Here is a 20937-nt window from a genome sequence, read left to right as displayed (position 1 = left end):
TATTCCCTCGAGCCGGATTTGAACCAGCGACCTAAGGATATCATCATATTCAATTAATTAACTCTACAGTCCTCCGCTCTACCAACTGAGCTATCGAGGGTGGTGTCTCTCTTCCGTTGATCGTAGCCTATTATGGAATGTTTGTTTCAATCAAATGTACTGATAATGAATCGTGTTCCAAACACGAACACCAATATTAGCGCTTAAATTTAGGGGCTTCTCAAGTTTTCCCATATGGTCTAGTGGTTAGGATTCGGCGTTTTCACCGCCGCTGCCCGGGTTCGATTCCCGGTGTGGGAAATTAGTTTATTTCTTGTCTAGGCCTATAATATTTTATTTGAAATAATCAAGAATGGGTAAATTATCCCAATACTGTAAAATCTTTTTAAAATTCATTATCAATGGAAAACAAAGGAAAATGGGAATAAAAATCTTCCCACGAGTCGGATTTGAACCAGCGACCTAAGGATACCAATGCATAATTAATCGTGTACCATGATAAACATGAACAACAACATTAGCGCTTAAATTTTGGGTTCCTCAAGTGTTCCCATATGGTCTAGTGGTTAGGATTCGGCGCTCTCACCGCCGCGGCCCGGGTTCGATTCCCGGTGTGGGAAATTATTTTATTTCTTGTCTAGGCCTATAATATTTTATTTGAAATAATCAAGAATGGGTAAATTATCCCAATACTGTGAAATCTTTTCAAAATTCATTATCAATGGAAAACAAAGGAAAATGGGAATACAAATCTTCCCTCGAGTCGGATTTGAACCAGCGACCTAAGAATACCAATGCATAATTAATCATGTACCATTATAAACATGAACAACAACATTAGCGCTTAAATTTAGGGGGCTTCTCAAGTTTTCCCATATGGTCTAGTGGTTAGGATTCGGCGTTTTCACCGCCGCTGCCCGGGTTCGGTTCCCGGTGTGGGAAATAATTTTATTTCTTGTCTAGGCCTATAATATTTTATTTGAAATAATCAAGAATGGGTAAATTATCCCAATACTGTAAAATCTTTTAAAAATTCATTATCAATGAAAAACAAAGGAAAATGGGAATGCAAATCTTCACTCGAGTCGGATTTGAACCAGCGACCTAAGAATACCAATGCATAATTAATCATGTACCATGATAAACATGAACAACAACATTAGCGCTTGAATTTTGGGTTCCTTAAGTGTTCCCATATGGTCTAGTGGTTAGGATTCGGCGCTCTCACCGCCGCGGCCCGGGTTCGATTCCCGGTATGGGAAATTATTTTATTTATTGTCTATTCGATTCTGTTTGAAATAAAAAAGAATAGGTAAGTTATCCCAAGACTGTAAAATCTTTTAAAAATTCATTATCAATGGAAAACAAAGAAAATGGGAATAAAAATATTCCCTCGAGCCGGATTTGAACCAGCGACCTAAGGATATCATCATATTCAATTAATTAACTCTACAGTCCTCCGCTCTACCAACTGAGCTATCGAGGGTGGTGTCTCTCTTCCGTTGATCGTAGCCTATTATGGAATGTTTGTTTCAATCAAATGTACTGATAATGAATCGTGTTCCAAACACGAACACCAATATTAGCGCTTAAATTTTGGGTTCCTCAAGTGTTCCCATATGGTCTAGTGGTTAGGATTCGGCGCTCTCACCGCCGCGGCCCGGGTTCGATTCCCGGTGTGGGAAATTATTTTATTTCTTGTCTAGGCCTATAATATTTTATTTGAAATAATCAAGAATGGGTAAATTATCCCAATACTGTGAAATCTTTTCAAAATTCATTATCAATGGAAAACAAAGGAAAATGGGAATACAAATCTTCCCTCGAGTCGGATTTGAACCAGCGACCTAAGAATACCAATGCATAATTAATCATGTACCATTATAAACATGAACAACAACATTAGCGCTTAAATTTTGGGATCCTCAAGTGTTCCCATATGGTCTAGTGGTTAGGATTCGGCGTTTTCACCGCCGCTGCCCGGGTTCGATTCCCGGTGTGGGAAATTATTTTATTTCTTGTCTAGGCCTATAATATTTTATTTGAAATAATCAAGAATGGGTAAATTATCCCAATACTGTAAAATCTTTTCAAAATTCATTATCAATGGAAAACAAAGGAAAATGGGAATAAAAATCTTCCCACGAGTCGGATTTGAACCAGCGACCTAAGGATACCAATGCATAATTAATCGTGTACCATGATAAACATGAACAACAACATTAGCGCTTAAATTTTGGGTTCCTCAAGTGTTCCCATATGGTCTAGTGGTTAGGATTCGGCGCTCTCACCGCCGCGGCCCGGGTTCGATTCCCGGTATGGGAAAATATTTTATTTATTGTCTATTCGATTCTGTTTGAAATAAAAAAAGAATAGGTAAGTTATCACAAGACTGTAAAATCTTTTAAAAATTCATTATCAATGGAAAACAAAGAAAATGGGAATAAAAATATTCCCTCGAGCCGGATTTGAACCAGCGACCTAAGGATATCATCATAATCAATTAATTAACTCTACAGTCCTCCGCTCTACCAACTGAGCTATCGAGGGTGGTGTCTCTCTTTCGTTGATCGTAGCCTATTATGGAATGTTTGTTTCAATCAAATGTACTGATAATGAATCGTGTTCCAAACACGAACACCAATATTAGCGCTTAAATTTAGGGGCTTCTCAAGTTTTCCCATATGGTCTAGTGGTTAGGATTCGGCGTTTTCACCGCCGCGGCCCGGGTTCGATTCCCGGTGTGGGAAATTATTTTATTTCTTGTCTAGGCCTATAATATTTTATTTGAAATAATCAAGAATGGGTAAATTATCCCAATACTGTAAAATCTTTTCAAAATTCATTACCAATGGAAAACAAAGGAAAATGGGAATAAAAATCTTCCCACGAGTCGGATTTGAACCAGCGACCTAAGGATACCAATGCATAATTAATCGTGTACCATGATAAACATGAACAACAACATTAGCGCTTAAATTTTGGGTTCCTCAAGTGTTCCCATATGGTCTAGTGGTTAGGATTCGGCGCTCTCACCGCCGCGGCCCGGGTTCGATTCCCGGTGTGGGAAATTATTTTATTTCTTGTCTAGGCCTATAATATTTTATTTGAAATAATCAAGAATGGGTAAATTATCCCAATACTGTAAAATCTTTTTAAAATTCATTATCAATGGAAAACAAAGGAAAATGGGAATAAAAATCTTCCCACGAGTCGGATTTGAACCAGCGACCTAAGGATACCAATGCATAATTAATCGTGTACCATGATAAACATGAACAACAACATTAGCGCTTAAATTTTGGGTTCCTCAAGTGTTCCCATATGGTCTAGTGGTTAGGATTCGGCGCTCTCACCGCCGCGGCCCGGGTTCGATTCCCGGTATGGGAAAATATTTTATTTATTGTCTTGAAATAAAAAAAGAATAGGTAAGTTATCACAAGACTGTAAAATCTTTTAAAAATTCATTATCAATGGAAAACAAAGAAAATGGGAATAAAAATATTCCCTCGAGCCGGATTTGAACCAGCGACCTAAGGATATCATCATAATCAATTAATTAACTCTACAGTCCTCCGCTCTACCAACTGAGCTATCGAGGGTGGTGTCTCTCTTTCGTTGATCGTAGCCTATTATGGAATGTTTGTTTCAATCAAATGTACTGATAATGAATCGTGTTCCAAACACGAACACCAATATTAGCGCTTAAATTTAGGGGCTTCTCAAGTTTTCCCATATGGTCTAGTGGTTAGGATTCGGCGTTTTCACCGCCGCGGCCCGGGTTCGATTCCCGGTGTGGGAAATTATTTTATTTCTTGTCTAGGCCTATAATATTTTATTTGAAATAATCAAGAATGGGTAAATTATCCCAATACTGTAAAATCTTTTTAAAATTCATTATCAATGGAAAACAAAGGAAAATGGGAATAAAAATCTTCCCACGAGTCGGATTTGAACCAGCGACCTAAGGATACCAATGCATAATTAATCGTGTACCATGATAAACATGAACAACAACATTAGCGCTTAAATTTTGGATTCCTCAAGTGTTCCCATATGGTCTAGTGGTTAGGATTCGGCGCTCTCACCGCCGCGGCCCGGGTTCGATTCCCGGTATGGGAAAATATTTTATTTATTGTCTATTCGATTCTGTTTGAAATAAAAAAAGAATAGGTAAGTTATCACAAGACTGTAAAATCTTTTAAAAATTCATTATCAATGGAAAACAAAGAAAATGGGAATAAAAATATTCCCTCGAGCCGGATTTGAACCAGCGACCTAAGGATATCATCATAATCAATTAATTAACTCTACAGTCCTCCGCTCTACCAACTGAGCTATCGAGGGTGGTGTCTCTCTTTCGTTGATCGTAGCCTATTATGGAATGTTTGTTTCAATCAAATGTACTGATAATGAATCGTGTTCCAAACACGAACACCAATATTAGCGCTTAAATTTAGGGGCTTCTCAAGTTTTCCCATATGGTCTAGTGGTTAGGATTCGGCGTTTTCACCGCCGCGGCCCGGGTTCGATTCCCGGTGTGGGAAATTATTTTATTTCTTGTCTAGGCCTATAATATTTTATTTGAAATAATCAAGAATGGGTAAATTATCCCAATACTGTAAAATCTTTTCAAAATTCATTACCAATGGAAAACAAAGGAAAATGGGAATAAAAATCTTCCCACGAGTCGGATTTGAACCAGCGACCTAAGGATACCAATGCATAATTAATCGTGTACCATGATAAACATGAACAACAACATTAGCGCTTAAATTTTGGGTTCCTCAAGTGTTCCCATATGGTCTAGTGGTTAGGATTCGGCGCTCTCACCGCCGCGGCCCGGGTTCGATTCCCGGTGTGGGAAATTATTTTATTTCTTGTCTAGGCCTATAATATTTTATTTGAAATAATCAAGAATGGGTAAATTATCCCAATACTGTAAAATCTTTTTAAAATTCATTATCAATGGAAAACAAAGGAAAATGGGAATAAAAATCTTCCCACGAGTCGGATTTGAACCAGCGACCTAAGGATACCAATGCATAATTAATCGTGTACCATGATAAACATGAACAACAACATTAGCGCTTAAATTTTGGGTTCCTCAAGTGTTCCCATATGGTCTAGTGGTTAGGATTCGGCGCTCTCACCGCCGCGGCCCGGGTTCGATTCCCGGTATGGGAAAATATTTTATTTATTGTCTATTCGATTCTGTTTGAAATAAAAAAAGAATAGGTAAGTTATCACAAGACTGTAAAATCTTTTAAAAATTCATTATCAATGGAAAACAAAGAAAATGGGAATAAAAATATTCCCTCGAGCCGGATTTGAACCAGCGACCTAAGGATATCATCATAATCAATTAATTAACTCTACAGTCCTCCGCTCTACCAACTGAGCTATCGAGGGTGGTGTCTCTCTTTCGTTGATCGTAGCCTATTATGGAATGTTTGTTTCAATCAAATGTACTGATAATGAATCGTGTTCCAAACACGAACACCAATATTAGCGCTTAAATTTAGGGGCTTCTCAAGTTTTCCCATATGGCCTAGTGGTTAGGATTCGGCGTTTTCACCGCCGCGGCCCGGGTTCGATTCCCGGTGTGGGAAATTATTTTATTTCTTGTATAGGCCTATAATATTTTATTTGAAATAATCAAGAATGGGTAAATTATCCCAATACTGTAAAATCTTTTCAAAATTCATTATCAATGGAAAACAAAGGAAAATGGGAATAAAAATCTTCCCACGAGTCGGATTTGAACCAGCGACCTAAGGATACCAATGCATAATTAATCGTGTACCATGATAAACATGAACAACAACATTAGCGCTTAAATGTTGGGTTCCTCAAGTGTTCCCATATGGTCTAGTGGTTAGGATTCGGCGCTCTCACCGCCGCGGCCCGGGTTCGATTCCCGGTATGGGAAATTATTTTATTTATTGTCTATTCGATTCTGTTTGAAATAAAAAAGAATAGGTAAGTTATCCCAAGACTGTAAAATCTTTTAAAAATTCATTATCAATGGAAAACAAAGAAAATGGGAATAAAAATATTCCCTCGAGCCGGATTTGAACCAGCGACCTAAGGATATCATCATATTCAATTAATTAACTCTACAGTCCTCCGCTCTACCAACTGAGCTATCGAGGGTGGTGTCTCTCTTCCGTTGATCGTAGCCTATTATGGAATGTTTGTTTCAATCAAATGTACTGATAATGAATCGTGTTCCAAACACGAACACCAATATTAGGGCTTAAATTTAGGGGGCTTCTCAAGTTTTCCCATATGGTCTAGTGGTTAGGATTCGGCGTTTTCACCGCCGCTGCCCGGGTTCGATTCCCGGTGTGGGAAATTAGTTTATTTCTTGTCTAGGCCTATAATATTTTATTTGAAATAATCAAGAATGGGTAAATTATCCCAATACTGTAAAATCTTTTCAAAATTCATTATCAATGAAAAACAAAGGAAAATGGGAATGCAAATACCAATGCATAATTAATCATGTACCATTATAAACATGAACAACAACATTAGCGCTTAAATTTTGGGTTCCTCAAGTGTTCCCATATGGTCTAGTGGTTAGGATTCGGCGCTCTCACCGCCGCGGCCCGGGTTCGATTCCCGGTGTCGGAAATTATTTTATTTATTGTCTAGGCCTATAATATTTTATTTGAAATAATCAAGAATGGGTAAATTATCCCAATACTGTAAAATCTTTTTAAAATTCATTATCAATGGAAAACAAAGGAAAATGGGAATAAAAATCTTCCCACGAGTCGGATTTGAACCAGCGACCTAAGGATACCAATGCATAATTAATCATGTACCATGATAAACATGAACAACAACATTAGCGCTTAAATTTTGGGTTCCTCAAGTGTTCCCATATGGTCTAGTGGTTAGGATTCGGCGTTTTCACCGCCGCGGCCCGGGTTCGATTCCCGGTGTGGGAAATTATTTTATTTCTTGTCTAGGCCTATAATATTTTATTTGAAATAATCAAGAATGGGTAAATTATCCCAATACTGTAAAATCTTTTTAAAATTCATTATCAATGGAAAACAAAGGAAAATGGGAATAAAAATCTTCCCACGAGTCGGATTTGAACCAGCGACCTAAGGATACCAATGCATAATTAATCGTGTACCATGATAAACATGAACAACAACATTAGCGCTTAAATTTTGGGTTCCTCAAGTGTTCCCATATGGTCTAGTGGTTAGGATTCGGCGCTCTCACCGCCGCGGCCCGGGTTCGATTCCCGGTATGGGAAAATATTTTATTTATTGTCTATTCGATTCTGTTTGAAATAAAAAAAGAATAGGTAAGTTATCACAAGACTGTAAAATCTTTTAAAAATTCATTATCAATGGAAAACAAAGAAAATGGGAATAAAAATATTCCCTCGAGCCGGATTTGAACCAGCGACCTAAGGATATCATCATAATCAATTAATTAACTCTACAGTCCTCCGCTCTACCAACTGAGCTATCGAGGGTGGTGTCTCTCTTTCGTTGATCGTAGCCTATTATGGAATGTTTGTTTCAATCAAATGTACTGATAATGAATCGTGTTCCAAACACGAACACCAATATTAGCGCTTAAATTTAGGGGCTTCTCAAGTTTTCCCATATGGTCTAGTGGTTAGGATTCGGCGTTTTCACCGCCGCGGCCCGGGTTCGATTCCCGGTGTGGGAAATTATTTTATTTCTTGTATAGGCCTATAATATTTTATTTGAAATAATCAAGAATGGGTAAATTATCCCAATACTGTAAAATCTTTTCAAAATTCATTATCAATGGAAAACAAAGGAAAATGGGAATAAAAATCTTCCCACGAGTCGGATTTGAACCAGCGACCTAAGGATACCAATGCATAATTAATCGTGTACCATGATAAACATGAACAACAACATTAGCGCTTAAATTTTGGGTTCCTCAAGTGTTCCCATATGGTCTAGTGGTTAGGATTCGGCGCTCTCACCGCCGCGGCCCGGGTTCGATTCCCGGTATGGGAAATTATTTTATTTATTGTCTATTCGATTCTGTTTGAAATAAAAAAGAATAGGTAAGTTATCCCAAGACTGTAAAATCTTTTAAAAATTCATTATCAATGGAAAACAAAGAAAATGGGAATAAAAATATTCCCTCGAGCCGGATTTGAACCAGCGACCTAAGGATATCATCATATTCAATTAATTAACTCTACAGTCCTCCGCTCTACCAACTGAGCTATCGAGGGTGGTGTCTCTCTTCCGTTGATCGTAGCCTATTATGGAATGTTTGTTTCAATCAAATGTACTGATAATGAATCGTGTTCCAAACACGAACACCAATATTAGCGCTTAAATTTAGGGGGCTTCTCAAGTTTTCCCATATGGTCTAGTGGTTAGGATTCGGCGTTTTCACCGCCGCTGCCCGGGTTCGATTCCCGGTGTGGGAAATTAGTTTATTTCTTGTCTAGGCCTATAATATTTTATTTGAAATAATCAAGAATGGGTAAATTATCCCAATACTGTAAAATCTTTTTAAAATTCATTATCAATGGAAAACAAAGGAAAATGGGAATAAAAATCTTCCCACGAGTCGGATTTGAACCAGCGACCTAAGGATACCAATGCATAATTAATCGTGTACCATGATAAACATGAACAACAACATTAGCGCTTAAATTTTGGGTTCCTCAAGTGTTCCCATATGGTCTAGTGGTTAGGATTCGGCGCTCTCACCGCCGCGGCCCGGGTTCGATTCCCGGTGTGGGAAATTATTTTATTTCTTGTCTAGGCCTATAATATTTTATTTGAAATAATGAAGAATGGGTAAATTATCCCAATACTGTAAAATCTTTTCAAAATTCATTATCAATGGAAAACAAAGGAAAATGGGAATAAAAATCTTCCCACGAGTCGGATTTGAACCAGCGACCTAAGGATACCAATGCATAAATTAATCGTGTACCATGATAAACATGAACAACAACATTAGCGCTTAAATTTTGGGTTCCTCAAGTGTTCCCATATGGTCTAGTGGTTAGGATTCGGCGCTCTCACCGCCGCGGCCCGGGTTCGATTCCCGGTATGGGAAAATATTTTATTTATTGTCTATTCGATTCTGTTTGAAATAAAAAAAGAATAGGTAAGTTATCACAAGACTGTAAAATCTTTTAAAAATTCATTATCAATGGAAAACAAAGAAAATGGGAATAAAAATATTCCCTCGAGCCGGATTTGAACCAGCGACCTAAGGATATCATCATAATCAATTAATTAACTCTACAGTCCTCCGCTCTACCAACTGAGCTATCGAGGGTGGTGTCTCTCTTTCGTTGATCGTAGCCTATTATGGAATGTTTGTTTCAATCAAATGTACTGATAATGAATCGTGTTCCAAACACGAACACCAATATTAGCGCTTAAATTTAGGGGCTTCTCAAGTTTCCCATATGGTCTAGTGGTTAGGATTCGGCGTTTTCACCGCCGCGGCCCGGGTTCGATTCCCGGTGTGGGAAATTATTTTATTTCTTGTCTAGGCCTATAATATTTTATTTGAAATAATCAAGAATGGGTAAATTATCCCAATACTGTAAAATCTTTTCAAAATTCATTATCAATGGAAAACAAAGGAAAATGGGAATAAAAATCTTCCCACGAGTCGGATTTGAACCAGCGACCTAAGGATACCAATGCATAATTAATCGTGTACCATGATAAACATGAACAACAATTACATTAGCGCTTAAATTTTGGGTTCCTCAAGTGTTCCCATATGGTTTAGTGGTTAGGATTCGGCGCTCTCACCGCCGCGGCCCGGGTTCGATTCCCGGTGTGGGAAATTATTTTATTTCTTGTCTAGGCCTATAATATTTTATTTGAAATAATCAAGAATGGGTAAATATTATCCCAATACTGTAAAATCTTTTCAAAATTCATTATCAATGGAAAACAAAGGAAAATGGGAATAAAAATCTTCCCTCGAGTCGGATTTGAACCAGCGACCTAAGGATACCAATGCATAATTAATCGTGTACCATGATAAACATGAACAACAACATTAGCGCTTAAATTTTGGGTTCCTCAAGTGTTCCCATATGGTCTAGTGGTTAGGATTCGGCGCTCTCACCGCCGCGGCCCGGGTTCGATTCCCGGTATGGGAAAATATTTTATTTATTGTCTATTCGATTCTGTTTGAAATAAAAAAAGAATAGGTAAGTTATCACAAGACTGTAAAATCTTTTAAAAATTCATTATCAATGGAAAACAAAGAAAATGGGAATAAAAATATTCCCTCGAGCCGGATTTGAACCAGCGACCTAAGGATATCATCATAATCAATTAATTAACTCTACAGTCCTCCGCTCTACCAACTGAGCTATCGAGGGTGGTGTCTCTCTTTCGTTGATCGTAGCCTATTATGGAATGTTTGTTTCAATCAAATGTACTGATAATGAATCGTGTTCCAAACACGAACACCAATATTAGCGCTTAAATTTAGGGGCTTCTCAAGTTTCCCATATGGTCTAGTGGTTAGGATTCGGCGTTTTCACCGCCGCGGCCCGGGTTCGATTCCCGGTGTGGGAAATTATTTTATTTCTTGTCTAGGCCTATAATATTTTATTTGAAATAATCAAGAATGGGTAAATTATCCCAATACTGTAAAATCTTTTCAAAATTCATTATCAATGGAAAACAAAGGAAAATGGGAATAAAAATCTTCCCACGAGTCGGATTTGAACCAGCGACCTAAGGATACCAATGCATAATTAATCGTGTACCATGATAAACATGAACAACAACATTAGCGCTTAAATTTTGGGTTCCTCAAGTGTTCCCATATGGTCTAGTGGTTAGGATTCGGCGCTCTCACCGCCGCGGCCCGGGTTCGATTCCCGGTGTGGGAAATTATTTTATTTCTTGTCTAGGCCTATAATATTTTATTTGAAATAATGAAGAATGGGTAAATTATCCCAATACTGTAAAATCTTTTCAAAATTCATTATCAATGGAAAACAAAGGAAAATGGGAATAAAAATCTTCCCACGAGTCGGATTTGAACCAGCGACCTAAGGATACCAATGCATAAATTAATCGTGTACCATGATAAACATGAACAACAACATTAGCGCTTAAATTTTGGGTTCCTCAAGTGTTCCCATATGGTCTAGTGGTTAGGATTCGGCGCTCTCACCGCCGCGGCCCGGGTTCGATTCCCGGTATGGGAAAATATTTTATTTATTGTCTATTCGATTCTGTTTGAAATAAAAAAAGAATAGGTAAGTTATCACAAGACTGTAAAATCTTTTAAAAATTCATTATCAATGGAAAACAAAGAAAATGGGAATAAAAATATTCCCTCGAGCCGGATTTGAACCAGCGACCTAAGGATATCATCATAATCAATTAATTAACTCTACAGTCCTCCGCTCTACCAACTGAGCTATCGAGGGTGGTGTCTCTCTTTCGTTGATCGTAGCCTATTATGGAATGTTTGTTTCAATCAAATGTACTGATAATGAATCGTGTTCCAAACACGAACACCAATATTAGCGCTTAAATTTAGGGGCTTCTCAAGTTTCCCATATGGTCTAGTGGTTAGGATTCGGCGTTTTCACCGCCGCGGCCCGGGTTCGATTCCCGGTGTGGGAAATTATTTTATTTCTTGTCTAGGCCTATAATATTTTATTTGAAATAATCAAGAATGGGTAAATTATCCCAATACTGTAAAATCTTTTCAAAATTCATTATCAATGGAAAACAAAGGAAAATGGGAATAAAAATCTTCCCACGAGTCGGATTTGAACCAGCGACCTAAGGATACCAATGCATAATTAATCGTGTACCATGATAAACATGAACAACAATTACATTAGCGCTTAAATTTTGGGTTCCTCAAGTGTTCCCATATGGTTTAGTGGTTAGGATTCGGCGCTCTCACCGCCGCGGCCCGGGTTCGATTCCCGGTGTGGGAAATTATTTTATTTCTTGTCTAGGCCTATAATATTTTATTTGAAATAATCAAGAATGGGTAAATATTATCCCAATACTGTAAAATCTTTTCAAAATTCATTATCAATGGAAAACAAAGGAAAATGGGAATAAAAATCTTCCCTCGAGTCGGATTTGAACCAGCGACCTAAGGATACCAATGCATAATTAATCGTGTACCATGATAAACATGAACAACAACATTAGCGCTTAAATTTTGGGTTCCTCAAGTGTTCCCATATGGTCTAGTGGTTAGGATTCGGCGCTCTCACCGCCGCGGCCCGGGTTCGATTCCCGGTATGGGAAAATATTTTATTTATTGTCTATTCGATTCTGTTTGAAATAAAAAAAGAATAGGTAAGTTATCACAAGACTGTAAAATCTTTTAAAAATTCATTATCAATGGAAAACAAAGAAAATGGGAATAAAAATATTCCCTCGAGCCGGATTTGAACCAGCGACCTAAGGATATCATCATAATCAATTAATTAACTCTACAGTCCTCCGCTCTACCAACTGAGCTATCGAGGGTGGTGTCTCTCTTTCGTTGATCGTAGCCTATTATGGAATGTTTGTTTCAATCAAATGTACTGATAATGAATCGTGTTCCAAACACGAACACCAATATTAGCGCTTAAATTTAGGGGCTTCTCAAGTTTCCCATATGGTCTAGTGGTTAGGATTCGGCGTTTTCACCGCCGCGGCCCGGGTTCGATTCCCGGTGTGGGAAATTATTTTATTTCTTGTCTAGGCCTATAATATTTTATTTGAAATAATCAAGAATGGGTAAATTATCCCAATACTGTAAAATCTTTTCAAAATTCATTATCAATGGAAAACAAAGGAAAATGGGAATAAAAATCTTCCCACGAGTCGGATTTGAACCAGCGACCTAAGGATACCAATGCATAATTAATCGTGTACCATGATAAACATGAACAACAACATTAGCGCTTAAATTTTGGGTTCCTCAAGTGTTCCCATATGGTCTAGTGGTTAGGATTCGGCGCTCTCACCGCCGCGGCCCGGGTTCGATTCCCGGTATGGGAAAATATTATATTTATTGTCTATTCGATTCTGTTTGAAATAAAAAAAGAATAGGTAAGTTATCACAAGACTGTAAAATCTTTTAAAAATTCATTATCAATGGAAAACAAAGAAAATGGGAATAAAAATATTCCCTTGAGCCGGATTTGAACCAGCGGGATAAGGATATCATCATAATCAATTAATTAACTCTACAGTCCTCCGCTCTACCAACTGAGCTATCGAGGGTGGTGTCTCTCTTTCGTTGATCGTAGCCTATTATGGAATGTTTGTTTCAATCAAATGTACTGATAATGAATCGTGTTCCAAACACGAACACCAATATTAGCGCTTAAATTTAGGGGCTTCTCAAGTTTTCCCATATGGTCTAGTGGTTAGGTTAGGATTCGGCGTTTTCACCGCCGCGGCCCGGGTTCGATTCCCGGTGTGGGAAATTATTTTATTTCTTGTCTAGGCCTATAATATTTTATTTGAAATAATCAAGAATGGGTAAATTATCCCAATACTGTAAAATCTTTTCAAAATTCATTATCAATGGAAAACAAAGGAAAATGGGAATAAAAATCTTCCCACGAGTCGGATTTGAACCAGCGACCTAAGGATACCAATGCATAATTAATCGTGTACCATGATAAACATGAACAACAACATTAGCGCTTAAATTTTGGGTTCCTCAAGTGTTCCCATATGGTCTAGTGGTTAGGATTCGGCGCTCTCACCGCCGCGGCCCGGGTTCGATTCCCGGTGTCGGAAATTATTTTATTTCTTGTCTAGGCCTATAATATTTTATTTGAAATAATCAAGAATGGGTAAATTATCCCAATACTGTAAAATCTTTTCAAACAAAGGAAAATGGGAATAAAAATCTTCCAACGAGCCGGATTTGAACCAGCGACCTAAGGATATCATCATAATCAATTAATACAGTCCTCCGCTCTACCAACTGAGCTATCGAGGGTGGTGTCTCTCTTTCGTTGATCGTAGCCTATTATGGAATGTTTGTTTCAATCAAATGTACTGATAATGAATCGTGTTCCAAACACGAACACCAATATTAGCGCTTAAATTTAGGGGCTTCTCAAGTTTTCCCATATGCTCTAGTGGTTAGGATTCGGCCTTTTCACCGCCGCGGCCCGGGTTCGATGCCCGGTGTGGGAAATTATTTTATTTCTTGTCTAGGCCTATAATATTTTATTTGAAATAATCAAGAATGGGTAAATTATCCCAATACTGTAAAATCTTTTAAAAATTCATTATCAATGAAAAACAAAGGAAAATGGGAATACAAATCTTACCTCGAGTCGGATTTGAACCAGCGACCTAAGGATACCAATGCATAATTAATCGTGTACAATGATAAACATGAACAACAACATTAGCACTTAAATTTTGGGTTCCTCACGTGTTCCCATATGGTCTAGTGGTTAGGATTCGGCGCTCTCACCGCCGCGGCCCGGGTTCGATTCCCGGTGTGGGAAATTATTTTATTTATTGTCTATTCGATTCTGTTTGAAATAAAAAAGAATAGGTAAGTTATCCCAAGACTGTAAAATCTTTTAAAAATTCATTATCAATGGAAAACAAAAGAAAATGGGGAAAAAATATTCCCTCGAGCCGTATTTGAACCAGCGACCTAAGGATATCATCATCATCAATTAATTAACACTACAGTCCTCCGCTCTACCAACTGAGCTATCGAGGGTGGTATCTCTCTTTCGTTGATCGTAGCCAATTATGGAATGTTTGTTTCAATCAAATGTTCTGATAATGAATCGTGTTCCAAACACGAACACCAATATTAGCGCTTAAATTTAGGGGCTTCTCAAGTTTTCCCATATAGTCTAGTGGTTAGGATTCGGCGTTTTTACCGCCGCGGCCCGGGTTCGATTCCCGGTGTGGGAAATTATTTTAATTCTTGTCTATAATAATTATCTGAAATAGAATAGGTAAATTATCCCAAGACTGTAAAATTTTTTCAAAAATCATTATCAATAAAAAAAAAAGGAAATGGGAATACAAATCTTCCCTCGAGTCGGATTTGAACCAGCGACCTAAGGATACCAATGCATAATTAATTTTCCTTTGTTTTTCATTGATAATGAATTTTGAAAAGATTTTACAGTATTGGGATAATTTACCCATTCTTGATTATTTCAAATAAAATATTATAGGCCTAGACAAGAAATAAAATAATTTCCCACACCGGGAATCGAACCCGGGCCGCGGCGGTGAAAACGCCGAATCCTAACCACTAGACCATATGGGAAAACTTGAGGAGCCCCTAAATTTAAGCGCTAATATTGGTGTTCGTGTTTGGAACTTACCTAAAAGAATAGGTAAGTTATCCCAAGACTGTAAAATCTGTTAAAAATTCATTATCAATGGAAAACAAAAGAAAATGGGGAAAAAAATATTCCCTCGAGCCGGATTTGAACCAGCGACCTAAGGATATCATCATCATCAATTAATTAACTCTACAGTCCTCCGCTCTACCAACTGAGCTATCGAGGGTGGTATCTCTCTTTCGTTGATCGTAGCCAATTATGGAATGTTTGTTTCAATCAAATGTACTGATAATGAATCGTGTTCCAAACACGAACACCAATATTAGCGCTTAAATTTAGGGGCTTCTCAAGTTTTCCCATATAGTCTAGTGGTTAGGATTCGGCGTTTTCACCGCCACGGCCCGGGTTCGATTCCCGATGTGGGAAATTATTTTATTTCTTGTCTAGGCCTATAATATTTTATTTGAAATAATCAAGAATGGGTAAATTATCCCAAGACTGAAAAATCTTTTCAAAATTCATTATCAATGAAAAACAAAAGAAAATGGGAATACAAATATTCACTCGAGCCGGATTTGAACCAGAGACCTAATGATACCAATTATTTAACTCTACAGTCCTCCGCTCTACCAACTGAGCTATCGAGGGTGGTGTCTCTCTCGCGTTGATCGTAGCCTATTATGGAATGTTTGTTTCAATAAAATGTACTGATAAATGAATAGTGTTCCATGATAAACAGGAACACCTAGTAGCACTTAAATTTAGGGGTTTCTCAAGTTTTCCCATATGGTCTAGTGGTTAGGATTCCCGCCGCGCCCGGGTTCGATTCCCGGTGTGGAAAATTATTTTATTTCTTGTCTATTAGATTTTGTTTGAAATAAACAAGAATGGGTAAGTTACGCCAAGACTGTAAACTCTTTTAAAAATTCATTATCAATGGAAAACAAAAGAAAATGGCAATAAAAATATTCCCTCGAGCCGGATTTGAACCACCGACCTAAGGATACCAATGCATAATTAATCGTGTTCCATGATAAACACGAACATATTATCGGTTAAAGATGTATTGTCCCTTGAAACACAAAAAAATGAAGGTCAAAATATTCTAAATTTAAATTGGCCATATCAAAGTAATATTAAAGTTATTCACTTTAAGTCGAAAATTCGAGCCAAAAGCAACAAGTTTACGTAATTAACAGGTAAATTAGTTTGATTACATTTCGTCTGGAAAATCGTCGCGAGCGAAAGTAAACAAAGATTTCAAACCACGAGTACGCATTATGCATATAGTCATATATACTTTATTGTCCATTTAAAAAACAGAAATGTGATTTGAAAACTGGCAAAATACAAAAATATAAAATACAATTTACAAAAACACACACAAAAAGTTAAGAGGCTAAAAATTGTTAAAATTAGATAAAAATTATTATTATTTAATTATATTATATGATTTATTATTATATTGCACTAACGATGACTTAAAGTTTATATAAAAGCATTAAAATTACATGTGTGAGCTATAAAAATAAACAAAAGCGGTTACATTTTATCTTTGTACTCTGGAGTTATATAAGTGTATAGCATTAGGTACAAACGAGCACCTAAACCGTTTTGTTTTGGTATTAAGTGCACGTAGTCTTATGCCAGAATTCATGAGAGCAAATTGTTTGTGAAGAGGATGTGTTTCATCATCAATGATACTTTTTACTTTTTTTAACACATTTTCTTTATACAAGGATTCAACATCAGGTAAGCGCTCTCCTACTAGTCTAATTGCTCTATTTCCTATTCGATTAAGTTTAATTTTATCTTTTTGCATTGTATTACCATAAAAACAAACATTACAAAAAAGTATTACACTGAGAATTACAGAGTTATAAAACAATTTAAGTATGGTTTTGTCAATTTGTAGGTACTTCATTTTTCTTAAAATAAACATCCTTTGGTTGGCTTTGCATGTGGCTTTATTTACATTATTTATCCAATTTAGCTTATTGTCAATTATACAACCCAGATATTTGTACTCATTTACTACTTCTATCTCATTTTCATTTATAATCAGAGGTTCTAAGGGTTCTTTAATTTTCCTAAAATCAATTTGCATTTCTTTTGTTTTCTTTATGTTTAGTTTCAGGTTGTTATTGCAGCACCAGTGATAAAAATCACATCCTAGTTGTCTATAGCTTGTTTCATCATTGCCAGTAATGTATCCAGTGATGACTGTGTCATCTGCATATTTTACTATACAACATTCATTTGAATTGGCTCTGAAACTGCTGGTGAACAGTGAAAACAACATTGGGGAGATAACAGACCCTTGTGGCGTGCCAATGCTAACAGTTCTTTTATCAGATAAAATACCGTTTAGTTTAACATACTGGAACCTATTTGTTAAGAAATTATATATCCATGAAGTCAATGTGTCGTTTACGTTCATTTCTTTAAGTTTGCATACTAATGAACCAGGTTCAACGGTATTAAAAGCACTAGAAAAATCTATATACAAACATCTTACATATGATTTAGGCACATCTAAATGTTGGTAAATATTATGTAAGTGGAAGAGCACAGCATCTTCAACACTTCTATTACTCTGATAGGCAAATTGGAGAGGATCGAGAAAAAATTTCGTCTGATCAAGCAACTGCCTAAGTACAATCTTTTCTAGGCACTTACCAACATTGGATGTGATAGCTATTGGCCTATAGTCATTAAGTTCCTTGGGATTTTTTATCTTAGGAATTGGTGAGATACAGGCCGTTTTCCATTGATTGGGCACTGTACCACTTGCTAAACTCTCATTAAAAAGTTTGGTATATATCGGTGCCAACTCTTGGTTGCAGTATTTAATAACACGATTTCCAATTCCATCAGGGCCAGTACTTTTACCAGGCTTTACTTTGGCGAATACATTACGCACATCAACTACATTTATGACTGCATTGTTTACTAATGAAGTCTCATTTTCGCGGATTTCTGTGTCTTCATTTTCATTTTTGGTAACTAATATCTCGGATTCAAAACGACAGAAAAAGTTGTTTAAGTCATTAGCGAAGTTCTCACTTCCATGTACACGCAATATGGTTTCTTTGTAGCCGGTTAGTGTTTTAATTGCTTTCCATGCTGCTTTAGGATTTTTGTCTTTAAATTTATTTTCTAGTGTTTTTTTGTATTTCAGTTTGCTATTTTTTATACACTTGTTTATTTCCTTTTGAATTTCCTTGACTTTAGGAGTATCTTTTCCTCTATGCGCTATACGCTTATCTTGTAACAGTTTCCTTAGTTGGTTAGAGATCCATGGTTTTTCATTTGCATACATCTTTTTTGTTACTTTAGGTATAACCATATCAACACAAAAGGATATGTATGCTGAGATTGTAGATACCCTTACATCAAGAGTATCATCGTCATCGAGCATACTATCCCAATCAGTACATGCTAGACAGCCACGCAACTTTTCAACCACCTCTGTACTCCACAACTGCTGTTGTATAACTACTGGTTTTGACTGTTTTAATTTTGTCTTGTATTTTGGCATAATATGTATATTGTTATGATCAGAATTTCCAAGTTTTGAACAGATTTTGCTTGTGTATGCTTTTTTCACATTGCAGTAGCATAAGTCCAGTGTAGCACTGCCTCTTGTTTCTACAGAGATTGCTTGTTCATAAGTAGGTAGCACATCCTTCAAAGTGCATTTGTTGAAGTCTCCTAGAATTATTTGTGGAGCGTCCGGTGCCATTGTTTCATACCGGTGAACAGTACTGGAAATAGTCTCACTCGCATTATCAATATTTGCATTTGGGTGTATGTAGCACACTGTAAGGAAAATTTGAGAAAATTCTCGTGGTAGATAGAAGGGTCTTGCACTTATGGTCAGTAATTCTATATCCGGCGTACAGAGTTGTTCACGTATCCTCCAGTTACTACACCATGCTTTGTTTATATAAAAACATACTCCTCCTCCTCGTTTTTTCCCCGACTCTACAGTTCTATCCGCTCTAGCTAATTCAAAATTACTTAGTACTAATTCACTGTCAATAATATTATTATTAAGCCATGTCTCTGTGAAACACATCACTGAAGCTTCTCTGTATTCAAACATGTGTTTAGAACATGCTCGGAGTTCGTCGATTTTATTTGACAGAGATCTCACATTTCCTAAAATCATCGATGGAAGTGGAGGTTTAGACTTACGTTTTCTAAGGCGCTTTCGAATACCTCCACCTTTACCCCTTTTCCTCAACTTGACTTCCCGTGGAAACTGACAATAGCCTTCAGGTTTCGGGCTATCGTGACGCCTGAGCCGCAATAGTTCATTCCTGGCGTAGGATGTTGCAATTGATACAGGCCTAGGCCTAGCTAGGGGGCCTAGGCCTAGACATATTTGATGCAGAAATCGGCGTGTACAAACAACTCAGAAAAAGACAGACGCATATATAAGTTCCTAAAAACATCTAGAAAAACGTACAGACAGAAAAGTATATATATAATGAGTGCATAAAGTGAGAAAAAGAACAATCTTATAGACAAATTTGCCAGAATTCTGGTCGCCACAGTGCAGCGCCCTCAAAGAGCTCACATATGTTATGTTAATATGCTAATTATCTTTGTTTGTTATTTGCTAATTATGCAAACTACGTTACGCTCGGTGAATTAATAAAACAGTTGAATTAAAAGAACCGTGTTGACGAGTCACACTTGTAATATGGTGTCAGAATAGTGGAAATTCACTCAAAATGGAATCGTTGAAATTTAAGCCGCCTCCACCCTTCGATTTGATGGTCCTAGTGTGTCTGCTGCTTGGAAAAGGTGGAAACAGAGATTTACATTCTTTCTGAAAGCGACTGGCAGTGCACGTAAAAGTGGTGAAATAAAGGTAGCAATTTTAATTACTACACTGGAAGGGCGTGGCTTAGATATTTACAACAACTTTACGTTCACTGATCTTGTAGGTGAACCGGGTCAGGAAGGTTATGTCCCAGCAGAGGACAATAATGATTTTGATACAGTAATGTCGAAGTATGATGAATACTGTAATAAACGGGACCCGATAATGGCGTTACGAGCGCAATATTGGCAATATGAACGACCCGAAGGTCAGGGTTTGGATGAGTTTGTGAATGACTTAAGAACAATGGCGGTGAATTGTAAATTTGTGGATCAAGACGGTACGATTCGTGATAAGCTTTCCTTCAGTGTAACAAATCCAGTGATGAAAATGAAAGTTATGGGCGATGATGGCAACGCTACACTTGATACTGTGATACACCGAATGAGAACTTTTGAGAGTTCTAGACGCGAGCTTGAAATGGCCGGTGTTGCGAGTGACTATAAGCCGAAGGTTCATGCATTGAGAAAAACCAAATTCCATAAACATAAGCCAAGGGTTAGTGGTCAACAGAATCATCAGTTTACAGATGCAGCCAAAATTAAATGTAGCAGGTGCGGTTCTTCACATCTACCTCGTCAGTGTCCAGCTTATGGTAAAACATGCTACGGGTGTAAGGGTTTGAATCATTTTCAATCTGTGTGCACCAAACGTTTTTCCCGAGGACGCGGTCGTGGACGTGGCAGAGCTGTACATACAATGGATGAGCAGTATATTGTTGCCG

At 37.3% G+C, this 20937-nt stretch overlaps 1 protein-coding gene and 58 non-coding genes across 59 annotated transcripts in view; 40 read left to right on the top strand and 19 right to left on the bottom strand.

Annotated features, from left to right (window-relative positions):
- The window catches only part of LOC144852175 (adenylate cyclase type 10-like), a 117601-nt gene that overhangs the window by 55494 nt on the left and 41170 nt on the right, over window positions 1-20937 (bottom strand). The gene's annotated exons all lie outside the window — the stretch shown is intronic.
- Trnay-gua (transfer RNA tyrosine (anticodon GUA)) lies at window positions 4-100 on the bottom strand. Its single transcript has 2 exons — window positions 64-100; window positions 4-39 (listed from the first exon to the last, which is right to left on the bottom strand). It is a non-coding gene; the product is annotated as a tRNA-Tyr (tRNA).
- Window positions 229-300, top strand: Trnae-uuc (transfer RNA glutamic acid (anticodon UUC)). Its single transcript has one exon. It is a non-coding gene; the product is annotated as a tRNA-Glu (tRNA).
- Window positions 549-620, top strand: Trnae-cuc (transfer RNA glutamic acid (anticodon CUC)). The gene has a single exon. It is a non-coding gene; the product is annotated as a tRNA-Glu (tRNA).
- Window positions 1191-1262, top strand: Trnae-cuc (transfer RNA glutamic acid (anticodon CUC)). Its single transcript has one exon. It is a non-coding gene; the product is annotated as a tRNA-Glu (tRNA).
- Trnay-gua (transfer RNA tyrosine (anticodon GUA)) lies at window positions 1390-1486 on the bottom strand. Its single transcript has 2 exons — window positions 1450-1486; window positions 1390-1425 (listed from the first exon to the last, which is right to left on the bottom strand). It is a non-coding gene; the product is annotated as a tRNA-Tyr (tRNA).
- Trnae-cuc (transfer RNA glutamic acid (anticodon CUC)) lies at window positions 1614-1685 on the top strand. Its single transcript has one exon. It is a non-coding gene; the product is annotated as a tRNA-Glu (tRNA).
- On the top strand, window positions 1934-2005 carry Trnae-uuc (transfer RNA glutamic acid (anticodon UUC)). Its single transcript has one exon. It is a non-coding gene; the product is annotated as a tRNA-Glu (tRNA).
- On the top strand, window positions 2254-2325 carry Trnae-cuc (transfer RNA glutamic acid (anticodon CUC)). Its single transcript has one exon. It is a non-coding gene; the product is annotated as a tRNA-Glu (tRNA).
- Trnay-gua (transfer RNA tyrosine (anticodon GUA)) lies at window positions 2454-2550 on the bottom strand. Its single transcript has 2 exons — window positions 2514-2550; window positions 2454-2489 (listed from the first exon to the last, which is right to left on the bottom strand). It is a non-coding gene; the product is annotated as a tRNA-Tyr (tRNA).
- Window positions 2679-2750, top strand: Trnae-uuc (transfer RNA glutamic acid (anticodon UUC)). The gene has a single exon. It is a non-coding gene; the product is annotated as a tRNA-Glu (tRNA).
- Window positions 2999-3070, top strand: Trnae-cuc (transfer RNA glutamic acid (anticodon CUC)). The gene has a single exon. It is a non-coding gene; the product is annotated as a tRNA-Glu (tRNA).
- On the top strand, window positions 3319-3390 carry Trnae-cuc (transfer RNA glutamic acid (anticodon CUC)). The gene has a single exon. It is a non-coding gene; the product is annotated as a tRNA-Glu (tRNA).
- On the bottom strand, window positions 3506-3602 carry Trnay-gua (transfer RNA tyrosine (anticodon GUA)). Its single transcript has 2 exons — window positions 3566-3602; window positions 3506-3541 (listed from the first exon to the last, which is right to left on the bottom strand). It is a non-coding gene; the product is annotated as a tRNA-Tyr (tRNA).
- Window positions 3731-3802, top strand: Trnae-uuc (transfer RNA glutamic acid (anticodon UUC)). Its single transcript has one exon. It is a non-coding gene; the product is annotated as a tRNA-Glu (tRNA).
- Window positions 4051-4122, top strand: Trnae-cuc (transfer RNA glutamic acid (anticodon CUC)). The gene has a single exon. It is a non-coding gene; the product is annotated as a tRNA-Glu (tRNA).
- On the bottom strand, window positions 4251-4347 carry Trnay-gua (transfer RNA tyrosine (anticodon GUA)). The gene is made up of 2 exons: window positions 4311-4347; window positions 4251-4286 (listed from the first exon to the last, which is right to left on the bottom strand). It is a non-coding gene; the product is annotated as a tRNA-Tyr (tRNA).
- Trnae-uuc (transfer RNA glutamic acid (anticodon UUC)) lies at window positions 4476-4547 on the top strand. The gene has a single exon. It is a non-coding gene; the product is annotated as a tRNA-Glu (tRNA).
- Window positions 4796-4867, top strand: Trnae-cuc (transfer RNA glutamic acid (anticodon CUC)). Its single transcript has one exon. It is a non-coding gene; the product is annotated as a tRNA-Glu (tRNA).
- Trnae-cuc (transfer RNA glutamic acid (anticodon CUC)) lies at window positions 5116-5187 on the top strand. The gene has a single exon. It is a non-coding gene; the product is annotated as a tRNA-Glu (tRNA).
- Window positions 5316-5412, bottom strand: Trnay-gua (transfer RNA tyrosine (anticodon GUA)). Its single transcript has 2 exons — window positions 5376-5412; window positions 5316-5351 (listed from the first exon to the last, which is right to left on the bottom strand). It is a non-coding gene; the product is annotated as a tRNA-Tyr (tRNA).
- Window positions 5541-5612, top strand: Trnae-uuc (transfer RNA glutamic acid (anticodon UUC)). Its single transcript has one exon. It is a non-coding gene; the product is annotated as a tRNA-Glu (tRNA).
- Window positions 5861-5932, top strand: Trnae-cuc (transfer RNA glutamic acid (anticodon CUC)). Its single transcript has one exon. It is a non-coding gene; the product is annotated as a tRNA-Glu (tRNA).
- On the bottom strand, window positions 6060-6156 carry Trnay-gua (transfer RNA tyrosine (anticodon GUA)). The gene is made up of 2 exons: window positions 6120-6156; window positions 6060-6095 (listed from the first exon to the last, which is right to left on the bottom strand). It is a non-coding gene; the product is annotated as a tRNA-Tyr (tRNA).
- On the top strand, window positions 6286-6357 carry Trnae-uuc (transfer RNA glutamic acid (anticodon UUC)). Its single transcript has one exon. It is a non-coding gene; the product is annotated as a tRNA-Glu (tRNA).
- On the top strand, window positions 6568-6639 carry Trnae-cuc (transfer RNA glutamic acid (anticodon CUC)). Its single transcript has one exon. It is a non-coding gene; the product is annotated as a tRNA-Glu (tRNA).
- Window positions 6888-6959, top strand: Trnae-uuc (transfer RNA glutamic acid (anticodon UUC)). Its single transcript has one exon. It is a non-coding gene; the product is annotated as a tRNA-Glu (tRNA).
- Window positions 7208-7279, top strand: Trnae-cuc (transfer RNA glutamic acid (anticodon CUC)). The gene has a single exon. It is a non-coding gene; the product is annotated as a tRNA-Glu (tRNA).
- On the bottom strand, window positions 7408-7504 carry Trnay-gua (transfer RNA tyrosine (anticodon GUA)). Its single transcript has 2 exons — window positions 7468-7504; window positions 7408-7443 (listed from the first exon to the last, which is right to left on the bottom strand). It is a non-coding gene; the product is annotated as a tRNA-Tyr (tRNA).
- Window positions 7633-7704, top strand: Trnae-uuc (transfer RNA glutamic acid (anticodon UUC)). Its single transcript has one exon. It is a non-coding gene; the product is annotated as a tRNA-Glu (tRNA).
- Trnae-cuc (transfer RNA glutamic acid (anticodon CUC)) lies at window positions 7953-8024 on the top strand. Its single transcript has one exon. It is a non-coding gene; the product is annotated as a tRNA-Glu (tRNA).
- On the bottom strand, window positions 8152-8248 carry Trnay-gua (transfer RNA tyrosine (anticodon GUA)). The gene is made up of 2 exons: window positions 8212-8248; window positions 8152-8187 (listed from the first exon to the last, which is right to left on the bottom strand). It is a non-coding gene; the product is annotated as a tRNA-Tyr (tRNA).
- On the top strand, window positions 8378-8449 carry Trnae-uuc (transfer RNA glutamic acid (anticodon UUC)). Its single transcript has one exon. It is a non-coding gene; the product is annotated as a tRNA-Glu (tRNA).
- On the top strand, window positions 8698-8769 carry Trnae-cuc (transfer RNA glutamic acid (anticodon CUC)). The gene has a single exon. It is a non-coding gene; the product is annotated as a tRNA-Glu (tRNA).
- Trnae-cuc (transfer RNA glutamic acid (anticodon CUC)) lies at window positions 9019-9090 on the top strand. The gene has a single exon. It is a non-coding gene; the product is annotated as a tRNA-Glu (tRNA).
- On the bottom strand, window positions 9219-9315 carry Trnay-gua (transfer RNA tyrosine (anticodon GUA)). The gene is made up of 2 exons: window positions 9279-9315; window positions 9219-9254 (listed from the first exon to the last, which is right to left on the bottom strand). It is a non-coding gene; the product is annotated as a tRNA-Tyr (tRNA).
- Window positions 9443-9514, top strand: Trnae-uuc (transfer RNA glutamic acid (anticodon UUC)). Its single transcript has one exon. It is a non-coding gene; the product is annotated as a tRNA-Glu (tRNA).
- Trnae-cuc (transfer RNA glutamic acid (anticodon CUC)) lies at window positions 9766-9837 on the top strand. Its single transcript has one exon. It is a non-coding gene; the product is annotated as a tRNA-Glu (tRNA).
- Window positions 10088-10159, top strand: Trnae-cuc (transfer RNA glutamic acid (anticodon CUC)). Its single transcript has one exon. It is a non-coding gene; the product is annotated as a tRNA-Glu (tRNA).
- Trnay-gua (transfer RNA tyrosine (anticodon GUA)) lies at window positions 10288-10384 on the bottom strand. The gene is made up of 2 exons: window positions 10348-10384; window positions 10288-10323 (listed from the first exon to the last, which is right to left on the bottom strand). It is a non-coding gene; the product is annotated as a tRNA-Tyr (tRNA).
- Window positions 10512-10583, top strand: Trnae-uuc (transfer RNA glutamic acid (anticodon UUC)). Its single transcript has one exon. It is a non-coding gene; the product is annotated as a tRNA-Glu (tRNA).
- On the top strand, window positions 10832-10903 carry Trnae-cuc (transfer RNA glutamic acid (anticodon CUC)). The gene has a single exon. It is a non-coding gene; the product is annotated as a tRNA-Glu (tRNA).
- Trnae-cuc (transfer RNA glutamic acid (anticodon CUC)) lies at window positions 11153-11224 on the top strand. The gene has a single exon. It is a non-coding gene; the product is annotated as a tRNA-Glu (tRNA).
- Trnay-gua (transfer RNA tyrosine (anticodon GUA)) lies at window positions 11353-11449 on the bottom strand. The gene is made up of 2 exons: window positions 11413-11449; window positions 11353-11388 (listed from the first exon to the last, which is right to left on the bottom strand). It is a non-coding gene; the product is annotated as a tRNA-Tyr (tRNA).
- Trnae-uuc (transfer RNA glutamic acid (anticodon UUC)) lies at window positions 11577-11648 on the top strand. The gene has a single exon. It is a non-coding gene; the product is annotated as a tRNA-Glu (tRNA).
- Trnae-cuc (transfer RNA glutamic acid (anticodon CUC)) lies at window positions 11900-11971 on the top strand. Its single transcript has one exon. It is a non-coding gene; the product is annotated as a tRNA-Glu (tRNA).
- On the top strand, window positions 12222-12293 carry Trnae-cuc (transfer RNA glutamic acid (anticodon CUC)). Its single transcript has one exon. It is a non-coding gene; the product is annotated as a tRNA-Glu (tRNA).
- Trnay-gua (transfer RNA tyrosine (anticodon GUA)) lies at window positions 12422-12518 on the bottom strand. The gene is made up of 2 exons: window positions 12482-12518; window positions 12422-12457 (listed from the first exon to the last, which is right to left on the bottom strand). It is a non-coding gene; the product is annotated as a tRNA-Tyr (tRNA).
- On the top strand, window positions 12646-12717 carry Trnae-uuc (transfer RNA glutamic acid (anticodon UUC)). The gene has a single exon. It is a non-coding gene; the product is annotated as a tRNA-Glu (tRNA).
- Trnae-cuc (transfer RNA glutamic acid (anticodon CUC)) lies at window positions 12966-13037 on the top strand. The gene has a single exon. It is a non-coding gene; the product is annotated as a tRNA-Glu (tRNA).
- Window positions 13166-13262, bottom strand: Trnay-gua (transfer RNA tyrosine (anticodon GUA)). Its single transcript has 2 exons — window positions 13226-13262; window positions 13166-13201 (listed from the first exon to the last, which is right to left on the bottom strand). It is a non-coding gene; the product is annotated as a tRNA-Tyr (tRNA).
- Trnae-uuc (transfer RNA glutamic acid (anticodon UUC)) lies at window positions 13391-13467 on the top strand. Its single transcript has one exon. It is a non-coding gene; the product is annotated as a tRNA-Glu (tRNA).
- On the top strand, window positions 13716-13787 carry Trnae-cuc (transfer RNA glutamic acid (anticodon CUC)). The gene has a single exon. It is a non-coding gene; the product is annotated as a tRNA-Glu (tRNA).
- Window positions 13903-13992, bottom strand: Trnay-gua (transfer RNA tyrosine (anticodon GUA)). Its single transcript is given in 2 exon segments — window positions 13903-13938; window positions 13956-13992. It is a non-coding gene; the product is annotated as a tRNA-Tyr (tRNA).
- Window positions 14441-14512, top strand: Trnae-cuc (transfer RNA glutamic acid (anticodon CUC)). Its single transcript has one exon. It is a non-coding gene; the product is annotated as a tRNA-Glu (tRNA).
- Window positions 14640-14736, bottom strand: Trnay-gua (transfer RNA tyrosine (anticodon GUA)). The gene is made up of 2 exons: window positions 14700-14736; window positions 14640-14675 (listed from the first exon to the last, which is right to left on the bottom strand). It is a non-coding gene; the product is annotated as a tRNA-Tyr (tRNA).
- Window positions 14865-14936, top strand: Trnak-uuu (transfer RNA lysine (anticodon UUU)). The gene has a single exon. It is a non-coding gene; the product is annotated as a tRNA-Lys (tRNA).
- Window positions 15229-15300, bottom strand: Trnae-uuc (transfer RNA glutamic acid (anticodon UUC)). The gene has a single exon. It is a non-coding gene; the product is annotated as a tRNA-Glu (tRNA).
- Trnay-gua (transfer RNA tyrosine (anticodon GUA)) lies at window positions 15449-15545 on the bottom strand. Its single transcript has 2 exons — window positions 15509-15545; window positions 15449-15484 (listed from the first exon to the last, which is right to left on the bottom strand). It is a non-coding gene; the product is annotated as a tRNA-Tyr (tRNA).

The sequence above is a fragment of the Antedon bifida genome, chromosome 9 (assembly GCF_963402885.1).
Source record: "Antedon bifida chromosome 9, ecAntBifi1.1, whole genome shotgun sequence".
In the NCBI taxonomy this organism is placed as follows: Eukaryota; Metazoa; Echinodermata; class Crinoidea; order Comatulida; family Antedonidae; genus Antedon; species Antedon bifida.
The sequence above is the reverse complement of the archived record's forward strand: the minus strand, read 5'-3'. Positions and strand labels throughout refer to the sequence as shown.